This window comes from Nomascus leucogenys, chromosome 5 (assembly GCF_006542625.1).
Source record: "Nomascus leucogenys isolate Asia chromosome 5, Asia_NLE_v1, whole genome shotgun sequence".
NCBI lineage: Eukaryota > Metazoa > Chordata > Mammalia > Primates > Hylobatidae > Nomascus > Nomascus leucogenys.
This window is the reverse complement of record NC_044385.1, coordinates 139,085,435-139,103,043: the sequence shown is the minus strand read 5'-3', so window position 1 is coordinate 139,103,043 and position 17,609 is coordinate 139,085,435.

Below are 17,609 nucleotides of genomic sequence, written 5' to 3'. Positions count from 1 at the left end.
TGAACACTACGGAAGCCTGAACAGAAAGAGGACTCCATGGACCCCAGTGAAAACTACGGAAGCCTGACAGAAAGAGGACCCCGGTGAAAACTACAGAAGCCTGAACAGAAAGAGGACACCAGGGACGCCGGTGAAAACTACGGAAACCTGAACGCAGGCTTTATTAGACGATGATGTATCCATACCGCTTCATCAACTGTAACGAGTGTATAGTAAACATACGAGGTGTTAATAATTAGGAAACGTGTGGGGTGTGTGGAACGCCCGGTATCATTATCATAACTTTCCTGTTAACCTAAAACTGTTCTCTGAAAATTTAGGTCTATTAGAAAAGAGGATTGTCAAATAGGTAATTGAACTGTGTCACATCTGAAATACAAAAAATGAGGTCAATCTAAGTAAAGGAAATGGAAAGATTTCCAGGTGTGAACCAGAAATAAAATCCTAAGCCCCACAACGGACCGAATGGACCCTGCTCTTGGCCAAGGGGAATCCACAGGAACCTGAAAGACCAGTTCAGGCCCTGACCAGAAGGAGTGGGGTCGTACAGGCCTCGGTATTCCCTCCTCCCTTTGGAATTCGGGTACAGCTGACCAGCACCGACATTAAAACCGAGACCTTAAGACTGACCCAAGCAAACTCTTTATAGCAATGAGACACCAAATTCCAACAGACTCTAGAACAGCATCACATGACAGACAGCAGGCCCTGAAAGAAAGTGAAGTATTTGACCCCAAAATACATTTCTTTGACATGTTTTGAAATGGCCCAGCAAAGCTCTCTCTCATGGGGAAATCTACATTCCGTAGAGAACCCCCTTCCCTCTCCAGGTCCTTTCCTGATCCAGGAGAGATGAACTGAGAGACTGGCTTTTAGCTCTGATTGGAGACATTCACCATCTGTTCCTGCTACCTGGGGGCTTCCTCTGTGTAGTAAGAACCTTGGTGTCTTTCTGTGTAAGAACCTTATCTTAACCCAGTCACTCCTCTCTACTGATTCCAGCTCTTTAGGTAGTAACTTAACTCTTTCAACCAATTGCCAATCAGGAAATCTTTGAATCCACCTATGACCTGGAAGCCCACTCCCCCGACTCGAATTGTCCTACCTTTCTGGACAGAACCAATGTATACCTTACACGGATTGACTGAAGTCTGCCTGTAACTTCTGTTCCCCTGAAATGCATAAAATCAAGCTGTAACCCAAGTACCCTGGGCACATGTTCTCAGGACCTGGGCTGTGTCACAGGCTTTGGTTACTCATATTTGGCTCAGAATAAACCTCTTTAAATATTTTACAGAGTTTGACTCTTAGTTGACACAGGACATATTATATATAAATATCAAACTAGAAAGAAGGAAGGGGAGGGGGAGGGGAGGGAAGGAGGGAGGGAAGGAGGGAGGGAGGAAGGCAGGAAGGAAGGCAGGCAGGAAGGAAAGGACAAACATCCAACAGAATCCAGCATCATATCCCAAGGGTGACGTCATGACTGTCGGGCTTTACGCCAGGAACACAGCAAGAATGTTGCAGGGGATTAAATATAGGAATATTCACGAATGTAATGCGTCATCATGTCATACCTAAATAAAAATGTGATGATGATCGCCACAGATATTGAAGAAACATTTGTTAAATTAAACACTTATTCTCGATTTTTAAAACGCTCAATGAAGGACACTGGTGGGTAGTCGAATGTGATCTTACACTAAAGTACCCATCTCGTGAATGAGTTCTGGGGTGTGATGCCCAGCCTGGTGACTGTAGTTAACAATAAAGTATTGTATATCTGAAATTGGCTAAGGGTAGATCTTAAGTGTTCTCACTGCACACACAAACGGTACCCATGTGAGGTGATGGACATGTTAATTACCTTGACTATGGCCATTGCTTCGGTGCAAACATACATCCAAACACCACGTGGTGCACCTTAAATACAGACAATAGTTATCCATTCATTATCACTCAATAAATACGGGGAAAAATTTTCTTTTTTTGAGACGGAGTCTCGCCCTGTCCCCCAGGCTGGAGTGCAGTGGCGCAATCTCAGCTCACTGCAACCTCCACCTCCTGGGTTCACGCCATTCTCTTGCCTCAGCCTCCTGAGTAGCTAGGACTACAGACACCCGCCACCATGCCTGGCTAATTTTTTTTTTTTTTTTTTTTTGTATTTTTAGTAGAGACGGGGTTTCACCGTGTTAGCCAGGATGGTCTCGATCGCCTGACCTCGTGATCCACATACCTCGGCCTCCCAAAGTGCTGGGATTACAGGTGTGAGCTACCGCGCCCAGCCTGTTTTTAATTTTTAAAAAATTAAAAAAAGAAAAAAAACAAAGTACTCATCTCAGCCTGAAGGCCAGTATAATATTGAATAGGGATATTACAGAAGGCAGGATCACCAAACCTGAACATCACCATTACTATTTAATCACGTCCGGGAGATGCTGGGCAATCCACTCAGGGGACGAGATGGGAAGCACAAAAATTGACAAGAAAGAAAAACATGATTGTCTGCAGATTTGTTCACACAATCATGTAATCAGATAACAGGAACTTTGGTTCCTAGGAAAAGGTACACTAGCAAGAGTGTCCAGGGAAGCTCTTACCAAGGACAGCAGTGAAACAAGACCACCAGCCCCATTAATTAAAGTAGCGGGTGTGGGAAAATGGAAGGCAAGCAGAAACGAGACAGAACAGGGAGTCCAGAAACAGACTCAAATATGTATGAAAATTCAATCTATTTTAATGGTGGCAACTGCTGATGGGTGTAGTAAGCATGGATTTTTTTTTTTTTTTTTTGAGACAGAGTCTTGCTCTGTCACCCAAGCTGGAGTGCAGTGGCACAATCTCGACTCACTGCAACCTCCGCTTCCCGGGTTTAAGCAATTCTCCTGCCTCAGCCTCCTGAGTAGCTGGGACTATAGGTGCCTGCCACCATGCCCGGCTAATTTTTTGTATTTTTAGTAGAGACAGGATTTCACCGTGTTAACCAGGGTGGTCTCGATCTCCTGACCTTGTGATCCACCCGCCTCAGCCTCCCGAAGTGCTGGGATTACAGGCTTGAGCCACTGCGCCCGGCCAACATGATGATTTTAATAAACGGTGTTAGGATCTCCAGGTCAGAAAAGCAAACTTGGATCCATACTTGACACCATACAACAAAATCAATCCAAGTGGGTCAAAAGATTAAATGGAAATAAAATACTAGGAAAAAAAAATGGGTGAATTCCTTTATAACCTCAGAATAGGAAGACCTTTTCAACTATGACTCAAAATCCAGAAGCCCCCAAATACTGAGATTCAACTACATATTTTAAGTGGCAAAAGAAAAAAAAAAAGGAAAGTCAAGACAGTGACGATTTGAGAAAAAATACTTTTCAACTCAAATCACTGCAGCTCAACTCCCTAATTTATGAGAAGCACCTAGAAAACATTAAAAGATTAGCAACCCAGCTAAAATATGGGCAAACAAAGATATAAATGAGCAGCAGTTTAATCTCACGCATGAGATGCAAGTGATGAAAGTCTGCACTGAGAGGGCAGCTCACCATTCTCAGGTTGGAGCAACCATCAGACAAGGACATCAGCCTCTCTCATCGGACACCTCTGCAGGGAGCCGCTCCCGTGATCACGTGGCTCACAGAGCGAGTGTGTGAATACCTGAGGAATACTGTCAAAAAGTCTTTATTCTTTCACTCAGCCTCTGGGAATGTGAAATCCATCCACCAGTACACACACTGAAGGGCATGTATACTAGGTTATTAATTGCACCATTGCAATAGTGCCCGTCAGCAGAGACAGGTGAATACAGTGTAGCCACTGCCCACTGTGCAAGAGAATAAGGATGCTGCTTCTTCACGGATGTGGAGTAGTCCCCAAGACACAGCGAGGGGAGAAGCGTGCAGACGCTATTTACCATGTGCTACCTTTTGTACAAAACAAGAGGAAAGTGTGAATGTGTGTGTCAGCTCGCGTGTGGCAAGGCCCTCTTGGGGGACGCACCAGGTCCTGGCGGAAGGACCACCTGTGCGGAGCAAGAATCCTCAACCCGTATCTTCTTTCTTATTTTGATTTCTTAACCACAAAACTGTATATTACTTATTACAAACCCAAAAAAGAAAGAAGGAAAACAGGGAAGAAAGGAAAAACAAAAGAACCTAGGCTGGCTCACAGGGGGAGAAGGGGCTGGAGATGCTAACAGGGAATTACATCCCAACGCAACACTAAGGAATCTGGACTCGAGGTACAGGCATTGGGGGACTGATGGATTCTTGGCAGGAAAAGAACACAGTCCCAACATCTGCCTGTCAAGTAAGCGAGAAATAGTCTGCAGTGCTGAGAAGACAGGGCTGTTTAAAAATAAATGTTTTAAATGTGCACCTGTTGTATGAAATGGAGTGCAAAATTAAATACATTTTTAAAAGCACACAATGAGAGGACGTCAACGAATCTATTTGTTGGGCTGAATCCTTCCCCAGCATCCCTGGGGCAGCCGTGAGCCACACAGGGCACTAAGCCCTGGGGCAAGGGAGGTGGCAGGACAGACTGACCCACGGATGGACGTGCAGAGAAGCAGCCTGCCCCATCCACCTGAAGGAGGAAAAGGCAACGCATATTTGCCACAAATGGTTACCAGCAGCCCATCCTCCCACACCGAGGCATTTTTAAATTATTGAGTAAACTCATTCTCAACTCAATGACCAAAGATCACATTTGTCCCCGAGAAGAAAGGTGCCAGCTGCATCAAACATAACAGGTAACTTTGAAAAATGCCTGCAGCTGAGACATCATGATGGCCACACATCTCTCTGAAAGCTTTTTGTTTTGCCAGGTGAGCTGAGTGATAATGTTCTGTTCTCGGTTTGCCATATACACACACAATCACACAAAGACACACACATATAAACACAGACACACACACAATCACAGACACACCCCATACAGACACAGAGATACACCATAGACACACACACACAATCACACACAGACACACCCCATACATACAGACACAGAGATACACCACATACACACAATCACACACACACACACACAATCACACACAGACACACCCCATACAGACACAGAGATACACCATAGACACACACACACAATCACACACAGACACACCCCATACATACACAGAGATACACCACAGACACACACACAGACACACGACACACACACAGCCACACAGAGACAAAGACACAAGCCATTTATATAAGAAAAGAAGAATATAAAATATATATGGGGATATTTATTAGGTGACTTCCAGCAAATAAAAAAGAAATGACAGAATGAGAACATTTGCAACTCTTAAGAATAAATTGGACAGGCATGGTGGCTCACACCTGTAATCTCAACACTTTGGGAGGCTGAGGCGGGTGAATCACCTGAGGTCAGGAGTTCGAGACCAGCCTGGCCAACATGGTGAAACCCCATCTCTACTAAAAATACAAAAATTAGCCAGGTGTGGTGGCGTGTGCTTGTAATCCCAGCTACTCGGGAGGCTGAGGCAGGAGAATTGCTTGAACTCAGGAGGCAGTGGTTGCAAGTGAGCCCAGACTGCACCACTGCACTCCAGCCTGGGTGACAGAGTGAGGCTCAATCTCAAAAAAAAAAAAAAAAAGAATAAATTAATAAATCTAAGCAACAACGACCCCTGGCTGCCAATGTCCCCGGACACTCACACCCAGACATCACCGGCTCCCAAGATGGAGAGCACCACTCTGAAATTGCCTGAAGAGAAAGGTGCCCTCCTGGAGCTGGTTCAGGTTCTGAATAAACTAAACACAGGGGACAGAGGCACATGTTAACTGACACTCTCGAGGATGCGACTGCTGGGCCTGGGGATGAGCAACTTCACAGAACAAGGGACTTGGGCCACATGCACGGCCACCTCCCCGGCCATGTGACTCTTGGTGAGGGTGGGGTGGAACTCACTCAATGAAGACATTGTTTTTTGTTTTTAAAAAGAATTCAAAGTTCATCTCATTCCTATTCTTGGCGGATTAGCCACTTAGCCTGCATGTAGCCTTTTTCTTCTCTGCTGCTAAACAGAACCTCTTTTCCTTGAGGTACCTGAAGTCTAAGTTCTGATGACACAGCTCAGTAATGTTTAGGGAAAACCCAGTGAACAAAGATCACGTTTGCTCCTAGAAGGAAAGAAGTCGGAAGAGAGGAAGACGGAAGAAATCGTTGCTGGGCGCATCCGCGTGAGGTCCTGGGTATTCTGTGAGCAGAGGCTGGCGCAGGCCCGCCGCGCATTCGGCCTTCGGGAAGGAGATAAAGACAGAAGGGGGTGCCGGGCCCACGGCTGAGACACCCGAGAAGACACCTGCAGCCCGGGTGACCACAGCAGGGGCTTGGGTGAGGCCGGGGCCCAGGTCTCTGGAAGTGAGGGAGGGTTCCAGAGGAGCATGGTGGGCGGGCCATTCCCAGAGGAGCCTGCAGCAGGCAGGATCCAGGGATCACGGCCAACATGGCGGCCACGCTGGGAGAGAAGAACCTGGTGGGCGCACAGGACGAGGGACTGGGCGGAGCAGACACGAGGCAGGAGAGTGGGTCTATACCCTGCATGGATGGTGCCGGGCGGAGCTGCAGACAGACCCCGGGACCTAAGGCTACATGTGTAGACACAGGGGTCGGCCAGCCAGACCCATCCTGGCCGTGGGACATTGCAAACGGGCCCCCTCTGGCCATCACCTCTGACCAGACCAAGCTCTGGGTCTCCTGGAGTCACTGACCTGGTATGGAAAATAAAGCTGGGCTTAGGCTCCTGAGGGGGCCTTGGCATTCGCCACCCACCGCCAGGACAAGCTCCGGCTGGGGTTCAACACCAGCTCCATCATCATGCACTGCACCAGCTGACGCCAGGGAGCGGCCAGGTCCCAGGGCAGGGGCGCGAGAGTCAGCCCCACCCCCCAAATTCTGGGAAAGTGCTGGGCCCCCTGGCCTGCGTTTTGGCTGCGGATTTACACGCAGCTCTTTCTCCAAGGTGCCTCCAGCAGAATTTCAGACGAATTCTCCCACGAAATATTTTCCCCTTGAAAAGTGTTAGGTAATTAACACCCCCAGGTCACCAGCGGCACAGTCCCGGCGAGACAGCCACCAGGAAGGTGAAGGCGAGAAGAGCTCTCCACTAGCGTCAGCAGCAAACCAGGGGACCGGGGGGCAGGAAGCCCGAGCCCCCCTCGTGCCTACTTGTTTTCAGTCTAATTTCCTGTTCTAAGAAACATTTATTCTGACAGAGATAAGAAGGTTTCCTCATGCAGAAAAACAAAAAGAACAACAAATGGCACGTGTATGATTAAAAACATTTATATTTAGGTGCATATCTTAAGTCTTTTAAAAAACTGCACATATTTGGTGTTTACAAAATTGAAGACTGTGTATCGTTTTTATAACTGGCAATTTCACTTATTATAGTGTAAGATGTGCCAGGGAGAATTACGATCTCAACAACTAAATCATTTCCAAACCCCTCCTGCTGTAATTTTGCCTTTCTGCAAGTGTTCATAATTATAAATAACGGCTGTGATGATCACCTTTGTTCATGTTTGTGACAATATTTTTATCATTTTCTTCGTTTAAATTCTTAGAAGTGAACATTGCTGATGAAAACTAAAAATATTTGAAGACTTTTACTGACATCAATTGTTTTCCAGTATATCGATAAGGACTGGCATTCCTACCAGCAGACTTGGAATTTTTGGCCATAAAAATGGAAAGAGAAAGAGATCTTGTGGTCAGCATTACATTTCTTTAAACTGAACAGGTCAGACTATTTCTGTGCAGGCTTTATATTCACTTTCTATGAACGTGTGCCTCCTTTTCACTCTGCTATGTAAGACAGATGCATAGATAAATATCTATCCTTTGCTGCAATTTTTTTCCAGGTTTTCATTTGCTGGTCAGTCTTCTTGGTGATTTCTCAGGAACAGTTTTAAAGTTCAGGCAGTAAAATCTCTTCATTTCTTGGCCAGGCACAGTGGCTCATGCCTGTAATCCCAGCACTTTGGGAGGCCAAGGCAGGCGGATCACTTGAGGTCAAGGGCTTGAGACCAGCCTGGATAACATGGTGAAACTCCGTCTCTACTAAAAATACAAAAATTAGCCAGGGTGTCGAAGTGCATGCCTGTAATCCCAGCTACTTGGGGGCTGAGGCAGTAGAATCGCTGGAACCCAGGAGGCGGAGGCCGCAAGGAGCTGAGATTGCACCACTGCACTCCATCCAGCCTGGGCAACAGAGCAAGACTCTGTCTCATGAAACAAACAAAACAAAAAACCCTCTTCATTTCTTGTTTCCATCAGATCCTTCAAAGAGATTCATCCTCTTGGTTACTAGACTCTCCTCCAAATGCCACTGAGCACTACCTGCATTCAAGTTGACAGATCCACTGGCTGCCCACCCTCTGCGCTAGTGTAGGACCTCCCAAGTGCGCTCCTGATGAAGACGTTTGCACAGGACGCTGGGGTGAATGCTCAGGCCTGTCCCAAACCCCTGCAGACAGCCCACTGGGATCAACACCTTAGCCCGGCTTCAACCCATGCTGGGCAGGGAGGCCAGGTCTGTAGACACAGACGTGAAGGATGTACTCACACTGCCGAGTGTCTCCCGAGACCGGCAGGACACCAGCTCACTGTGGACGAGATGCCGAGACCTCTGCTGGAATCACAAGCAAGGGATTAGACATCTGGGGAGAGGTTGGTTACAGGAGCTCCCTCAGGAACAGGCAGTGTTTTTGCCAGTCCTGGACTTAACCCAGAAGCAGATGAGGCAAGCGGGAGGGAGAGAATTTCTTTGCAGTGGGAACAGTTCAAACCAAGTGAATCCCCTTACCCAGATCATCCCCTCGGCAAAGCCGAGAGCAGCGTGGATAAACATAAGCATGGGCAGGGCGTGGTGGCTCACACCTGTAATACCAGCACTTTGGGAGGCCGAGGCAGGTGGATCACGAGGTCAAGAGATAGAGACCATCCTGGCCAACATGGTGAAACCCCATCTCTACTAAAATTACAAAAATTAGCCAGTTGTGGTGGCATGCACCTGTAGTCCCAGCTACTCGGGAGGCTGAGGCAGGAGAATTGCTTGAACCCGGGAGGTGGAGGATGCAAGATCACGCCACTGCACTCCACCCTGGGCGACAGAGCGAGACTGTCTCAAAAAAAAAAAAAAAAAAACAAAAACCAAACCAAACCAAAACAAAAAACACGAGCCTGGCGTTTGTGTCTGATGCGCTGGTGACTAGTGATGCTTGCCTTTGATTCTGTCATGTCAAACACAGTTTCTTCAGAGGAGAAATCCGACTTTAATCATAGAGCACATACTGTAGAGCACGCAGTTAGGCAGAAAACCCCTAACTTTCTGATAAAAGACTCACAGAATCATGTGTCCTCCGGGGCGTGCAGAAACGGCTCTGGCTCTGAGAAGGGGCTTTTGGGAGAGAAGCTGCCTGCTGTCTTCAGACACCTTCTGTTCACCTGAGGAGTCTCTCCAGCAGCTCAGAACAGTTATTCCTGGTTTCAGGCAATACGTCACATCCATTTTAATTAAAAGATGAAAAATACTCCAGCCAATTCCATTCAGAACCATCCATTTAGGCACCCTTGAATCAGAGGGCGCTCGGGAGACCAGAGGACCCCTGTGCAAGCTGGGGCGGTGGTCCACCCCATCCCCCTAACACGAGAGCCCTGGTGAGTCAGAGCACCTGTGCCCCCATGCTGGCAGCTTACCTGGCCTTGGGAAGCTGCCCACACCCTTGGCATTGGACATGAGCAGATACCAGCCATGCTTCCAACATTAACCAGTAACACAACTCGTTCCCAAATGTCTGGAGGTTCCTATGCACTGAACATACGTCCTTAAAAAAATTAGGAATTCCTGCCAGCTTCCTGACTAATACACAAAGTCCAAGTAGAAAGATGCTGAGGAATCAGGAAAGGTTGAAAACAAGAAGTTAATCATTGATAGCCACACTGCAAGTACCATTTCCACAAACAACATGTTCATCTTCAGAGGCCGTCTCACTCGAGACTCACAGAACTATAAAGAAAAGATGAGTGGAGAGAGCAGTGGGTGCTCATTCTCCCAACATGCACCGTTCTTTAACATGGCGTGCTGCTGAGATTGCCTTTTCTCAGAGCTGTTTTCTGCAACACTAAATGGCATGCAAGGAGAAAACAATGAATCTCCCAAGAAAATCATGAGCTTTGAGCACTGCATGAAGAACAGGAAGTTTCAAGTCCAGAGTCTACCAAATTATTAAAGAACATTTTCTGTGGGCCAAGAGAAACCAGCCCATCAGCATACAACAGCTAGCGCCCAACCACAGAAGAAGCCTGAAGCTGTGAAGAAACACATCTTCCCCCGTCAGATTCGCGAATGCACAACTACAGCCCCTGCAAAGGCCACAGTTGCGAGGATTCAGCCATTCTCCACCAAGCCGCGACTGTGACCCGTGCCACAAACACTGTGGATAGCCAAAAAGCCGATTTCCTTCCAAGTATCTGTTTCCTGTGGTCATTTTCCCCTTCCCCAAAGTACATTTTCAGTTCCAGGTAATTGTTTCTGCAAACCCCTCTGTGAGACTCATATCTGAATGCTGCAGCCCCATCACTTCTCAAGGCTGGGGCAAGTCTTGGTCCTTCCCGAAGTGCTTCCCAACCCTCCCGCCTGTCCCCAGGTGGAGATGAGGTCCCCCCTCAGAATCCTGTGTAATCTCCTACCATAAAGCATGGAAGTATTAGGTCCAGCCATGGAATCATCCATGCTCCAAGGCTTCTGACATAGAAACAGCAACATTGCAACGGCACCCAAGGCAGCAAATGTGTCTGTTTCTGTGCTGCTCTTCTTCACCCTAAGCCCAAGTCAGGGATTGTCTTCCATTTGTTCTTTTATCCTCAAAGCTTTGCCCAGCACCTGAACAGTGTGATGCTCAAAGGTTTGCTGGGATGAAAATCACTGGCATCTTTAAAGACACCACTGACCAATGGGGATAGATGGGGTTTCTAACAGGAGGCCCCACAAGCCACCCTAAAGCTCGAGGTGCTCGCCTGTGCCGGGGGCCCCTCACCTCTGCTGTACAAGGAAGCTGTGGGCGAATCCTCTTGCTCTCTCACCCTCAATTCTAAGATGATAGCGGTCCTTCCAAAGAGGCTGAGCAACATGTTCCCAGGCCTCTGCTCTCACCTGGCCCACCAGAGCCAGAACGCATTGCGCACCACTGAAGAGCAAGGCCACACACTCACGGCGGAGCGGGCGCTGGTGTTTTCACAGGGAAGCACTGCCAGGGAGAGGAGAGTCAGGCAAGCTCCACAGGCACCCCACGGAAATGCACCGTGTGTGCACATACGCGTGTGTGCATGTTCCTGTGGGCACCTGCCGTTCTCAGTAAGACACGCTCTGCGAGGGTGAGCTCCAGAAGCCACAGGGAGCTGATGCTGGCCACACCTTCCCCATGCACCTGCAAATCCTGCAGCACAGCTGTGAGAGCCGACCTTCAGTGGAGTGAGTCAGCTTACAGAATGCTGCAGGCTCAGGCAGGAGGCCTGAGGAGGCCTGTCTGCAGCGTGTCCCCTCGGATTAGAGGCCCTTCCATAGCTGACTGTGAAACAGTTAATCACAGAGTCACTGAAACAACGTGGTGACTTCATTTCAGACTTCACTGAAATGAAGAAGCCTGAAGGAAAGCAAGAGCAAACAGAGCAGCTTCAGATAGCACCGAGCGAGCTGGAAAATAAACTCATCAATGTTTACTGAGCAGGGCCCAGGCCTCCTGTGACCTTCTCAAAGACCAGTGTCTGTTGACTGAGAACAGGGAAGTTGGACGGGATGCTGTTCAGCGCCTAGCAGGAAAACAAAGGTAGAACCAGGGGGAGTCACCTTCTATCGTGGTTTCAAAATAAATACTTGTATGATGCGGCAATTCCACTTCTGGGGAGGCAACCCCAAGGCCTGAAAGTAGGAGCCTGCACAGGTATTTGCACACCGTGTTCACAGGAGCATTATTCACAATAGCAGAGGCGGCCGTGACCCAAACGTCCATGGATGAACGAGTGAAGAAACAAATGTGGTCCACCCTCACCATGGAATATTACTCAGCCTTAAAAAGGAGGGAAATTATGTCACACGGTACAACGCAGGTGAACCTCAGAACGTTATGCCCAGTGTAATAACCTCCAGTTACATAAGGTCCCTAGAGTTGTCAATTTCATAGAGAAAGAAAGTGGGATGGTGGATGTTGGGCTGGGGGCAGGGGTGTTGGATACAGTGAGTTCCTCTTCAGAAGTTCCCCTTGTTCAACTCCCTTGTTGTTTGTCCTCTGTTCAAAGCCTAACTTCCTTGCCTCCTTGCCCCTAGTTACGGTAAACAACCTTCCTGCCGTTCCCAATCTGTAACAACCCACATCTATTCCTTATTTGGTGTCTTTGGTTCTGAAACTGCTCTTCCGACTGCTGTAGCCCCCAACCCTGCTCCATTTGAAGAAGCCACTGGGATCAGCTGAGATTGTGTGGTCTGACTCCAGCCAATGGGGACTGGACACAGTAGCAGGGACTGACCGCGTTAGGGATAAAAACCCCTTTCCTCCTTTGTTCGGTGTGCTTTTGCAGCGACCAGAAGAGCGAGCAGCACCCTTCTGCAGAAGTAAATTTGCCTTGTTGAGAAATCCATTATTTTAGTGCTCGTTTTCTTTGCAACTCCGTGTTCTTATTTCCAACAGGGGGAATGGGAGTGGGTGTTTAATGGGGACAGGGTTTCAGAGAAGATGAGGAAGTTCTGAAGATGGACGCTGGTGATGGCTGTACAACAGTGTGGGTGTATTTAATACCAGGGAACTCTACACTTAACAGTAGTTAAAATGGTAAATTTCATGGGTGTCTATTTTATGACAAAAAAAAAACTATTACTGATTTCAAAATTGTTCTGATACAAACAGGTTTCCTCACCACAGAGGGTCTCCGGCCAGCTGGGCTAGGACATTGCCAAGGCCCCAGGTGACCTGGAGACAGAGCAGGTGTGGTGCAGGCAGGGCCTGAGAGCCGAGTGTGGTTCTCCCGCAGGCCACAGCCCACACAGTACACTTCTCTTTCCACAGAGCAGACAAGGCAAGGACAGCCAGAAGGGCTTCACCGCTCAGAACTCTAAGCGGATTATCTTCCAATCCCCTGGAGTCCAGGGTTGGAGGGAAGCTGCCTAAAGGGCTTTCTTGGTAAAGCAAGCCCTGGGCCTCCAGGACTCAGGGATCAGAGCGGTTTTGCGAGTTAGAGGAGGAAGAAGTCAGAGGTGACATTATTAAGAGCCACGGCTTGCTGAGTGGGTGCTCTGACCAGCCACATGTCTGGGCTCCTCACAGCAGCTGCCTGGATGCTATTGCTGTCCACAGTGCAGAGGCTTCTCGACCCGCCCAAGCTTGTGGGGACGGCAGGGGCAGGAACAAAGCCAGAGCATGGGCCCAGGCTCTGCTCCACGGCCGGTGCACGGTGGACCCCGACACAGTCCTGAACCTGGGAGAGTTCGGTACATTGAGAAATAACAGGAGCACTTGGTTCAGTTGTGAGGGTTCCCTAACCCTAGTCCTAAATCAGCCTTACCCCAAACGCTACCCCACCCCTAACACCTACCCCTACCCCAGTCCTAACCCCTAACCCTAACCCTAACCTTAACCTTAACCTCTAACCCTAACCCTAACCACAGCCAGCTCCCTCAGTCCCCAGAACTGGTCCACGCGAGACTTGGGTGCTCAGGGAAAGGCACCAGTGCCGACCACAGCCAGGTTCTGAGCGGCCACAGGCAGTTAATTCACAGCCAAGCTGAGCGCAGGAAGACTCAGTGACCTTCCAGTTGCAGAGGTCAGGGCAGCCAGCTGTCTGCAGGCGCTAAGTAGCCCCTCCTGCCCTCTTCTGAAGCCCCTTGCACAACAGCTAAGCCGTGTGCAGCCCTGTCCTGACAGCCCCGCTTCGCTCTTGTAGAAGCAGCTGTCTCCTCGCTCACAGGGTTTCTCGGGTGTGTACATCCCAGAGAAGCAGGCGCTGTGCCAGGGAATAATGAGAGCACCTGGTTCTCAGTCCGGGAGAGGTCCCAAGAGGCTCAGTCTTCAGCCTCTCATTCGTGACAGTCACTGACAAGGAAAGTGACAGAAACCAAATTCTTAATCCCACAAAACTAAGCACATACCCTGGCTGGGGTGACCACACCGAAACGCAGCCCCCCAGCCAGCCAGCTCTAGACAAACACTTGCGTTTCCAAGTGCAGGAGTCTACACAAGTTGTGGCCCAGAACCACTGGGCCAGGGAACCACAGACACGCGGCAATCACCAGGTGGAATCTCTTTCTACAGCAGCAGACACACACAGCTGAGCTCTGAAGACAGGGCCAGGGCGGTTCTCACCTGAAGACATGAAACAGGACGGAATCCCCAGGCACCAGCCCTCAGGGCAGCGGCCGTGGCATGGGGACAGGATGGACTCACAACTCGAAAGTCTCAGAATGATGCCTTGACCCAGCAACTCCCAAGACTCCACTAATCAGTGCAAATGCCAGCTCAGGACAAGGCCCAGAAAAGCACCAGATTTAGAGCAGGCAGCAGAATCGTCAAAATCCCTCCTCAGCTCAGTGGCCACCCCATCGGCGCTGGAAGCCTGCACGTCTTGTCCAGCCACAGGATGGATTTTGCAATGCCAGGCCAGCACTGAGCCACCAAATTCACGCCTGCCCTTGGTGGCGAGTGCCCACACTGGCTTTGTCTATTGAAAACTTGACTTTTGGAAGCAATTTGGGAAGAAATGGCAAAAAATAATTAAATGCAGGCAAAACTAGGAACAGAGAACTCAGCCCCTTGCTCAGGTTAGAAAACACATGCAGAACATTCAGACAGGCAGGGGCTGGAGAGAGACGCATTGCCTGGCCTGGATCAGGAGGTCAGGCTGAGCTTGGAGAGGCCACTCACACCCCAGGCCTGCCCAGCTCTCACCTCGGGGTGCAGCCAATTCCAGACACACAGGCAGGGGCACTGGTCTGGAGACCAGCTGAGGCTTTGCCATGTTAATATGAAAACATACAAATTTAGACAATAGCTCTTTTGTTTCTAAAGAATGAAGCAAAGCCTACAAATTGTTCCCTTCAGGTATACTGTGCTTTATTTGGAACCCAAAGAAACATTTCTCATGATCTCTAACCGGAGCCAAACTCATTTTAAAATACTCACTTAAGATAGCCAATGCCAAGTCAAATAAATGACCACACATCTTGAGACAAGTCGTCGCAACTTGGACCTGGGCAGGTAAAAGCCACGTGAACCCATTCGAAGCCCCTCCCACAGCCTGCCACCTGGGGGGTCATGCATTCCCAGGATCTAAACCTTGTCAATCTCTAAAAGGACCAGAATAGCAAAGAACACAGGTCTGATCAGTAGTGAGACCCGCAAAATCAAATGAGGCCGCAGCACCAGGCGCCTACCTGTGGCCACGGCCGTCGTCTCCGGTGTGTCTTGAACAAGCCTGATGATGTCAGACACATCAATTTGGTGATCCGTTTCCTCCTTTTTGGCCTCATTGGGTCGTTGTGGGGAAGAATAACTGTTGCTCCTAGGTCTCTTGCACAGGATAAATCTCCAACAGTCAAACATGAGGCTGCAGAAAGAAGATTTTAAAAGCACAATGAAGTCATGCTGCAGAAAGACTTAAGAACTGTTGCTTTGAACAAAACCGAAATAACTAGTTATAACCTTCAGTGGTATTTATTCTGCAATGAAGATAGTACGTTTGAAACTAACTTCATTCTTCTCCAGTCAATTTCTACTGTATCAGGGTTCATTTACACAAGGAACCTTCTTCTATAACTCTGACACAGAATAAAGGGTCGCAGGAGCAAAACATATTATTGACTTCTGCTGCTGAAGAAAAGAAAAAAAACAACAACCGAGGTTTTCCCCTTGACATTTAGACTCCTGTTTCAAAGACATAGAAGTCCCTAGTTCTCCAGGTTTCAGTATCTAATTCACCGAACTGGCAAACTTTCAAAATCAGTGCTGATTGCTTATTCAGATTACTTAAAAACATTTCGAAATCCCCTAAGTAGAGAATGTCCTCTGAGTTCCAGAAACTTTAAAGCATAATTCCTCACTGAAAATGTGGCAAAGAAACTTACACGAAGTTTTTGGGAAGAATCTTAAATGTAAAGAGAAAACTGGTAGCTGCATTTCCAACCGAAGTCTCTGAGTCACTTGCTGGCAGACCTTCCCCTCCCAGGTGGTGACCTGCAGTGCCTTTCCGTGCTGCCTTTCAGCACATTTATGGCTCACTGCTACTTCCCACTGTTGGCGTCCCACCCACAGGACCCCTTCCCTAGGAATAAAGACGGCAACAGTTTACTTAAATAAACTGTATTGTGGCTCACGCCTGTAATCCCAGCACTTTGGGAGGCCAACGCTGGCGAATCACCTCAGGTCAGGATTTCAAGACCAGCCTGGCCAACATGGCGAAACCCCGTCTCTACTAAAAATACAAAAATTAGCCGGGCGTGGTGGCAGGCGCCTGTAATCCCAGCTACTCAGGAGGCCGAGGGACGAGAATCACTTGAACCCAGGAGGCGGAGGTTGCAGTGAGCTGAGATTGCACCACCGCACTCCAGCCTGGGCACGACAGTGAAACTCCATCTCGAAAAAAATAAAACAATAAATGGTATTGCTGGCTCTACCAGGGATGTCACTTTCCACGCCACTGTTCACGCTGCATCCTGTCGCCCAGTTCTGCTGCTGCCTGGGCCTCAGCTCCCTGGGGAAATTCCGCCTGCCTCCCTCCAACCTGAAATCCTTGCTTCAGCCACTCGGAGGCCCCTGCTGGGACATCTCCCCCTTTCATTGTCTTCAGCTAAACCCCATCCCCATCCCTCAGGTCAGACTTGCAGGTGCCCAGACCACCCCACAGGCGCTCTCAGGGCCGCTGCTGTCAGTCCCCAGGGAGCTTTGCAAACACCAATGACCAGCCCTGGAGAGCAGGCCCCTCCCGAGAACCACTGCCCCACCACAAGGAGCCCTGAAGGACGAAGCCTGCCCAGGACAGGGCGATCCCCATCGCCAACCCACAGTCCAGGTCCCAAACACTCTGGGGACACCAGGGCCACACCCACGCCCCTCACAGCAGAGGCTGTGCTTCTCCACCCCTGCCTGTTCCCCCAACACACAAGCTCCACAGCCTTGACTCCCACCCCACAAACACACTCACCCCTCGGTGTTCATCAGGGCACGGGCCTTCCAGACCACCCCACAAACACTCACCCCTCGGTGTTCAACTCATCCCTTTGCTGCTACTGTTCAGAACTTGTTACATGTCCCGACTCCTGTGTGGTTTTTCGTGCATGTCTTCTGCTCGTGTGGCGTGTTCTCCGACTGACTTGCAGAGCCTGCCATGAGGCTGCCCGTGCGTCTCACGCCCACCCTCAGTGGCTGGCACTGGGACCCAGCTGTGCTCACCACCTTGTCCGGGCACCTGCTTCATCTCTGCAGAAAGGTCTGGGAGGGGCACAGACCTGAGGACAACCCGGTGCAGGTCTAAAGGCTTATTTTCTGATTGCTTAAATCTAATTTCAATGATTAAAAAGTAGAAAGAAAAATGTCCCC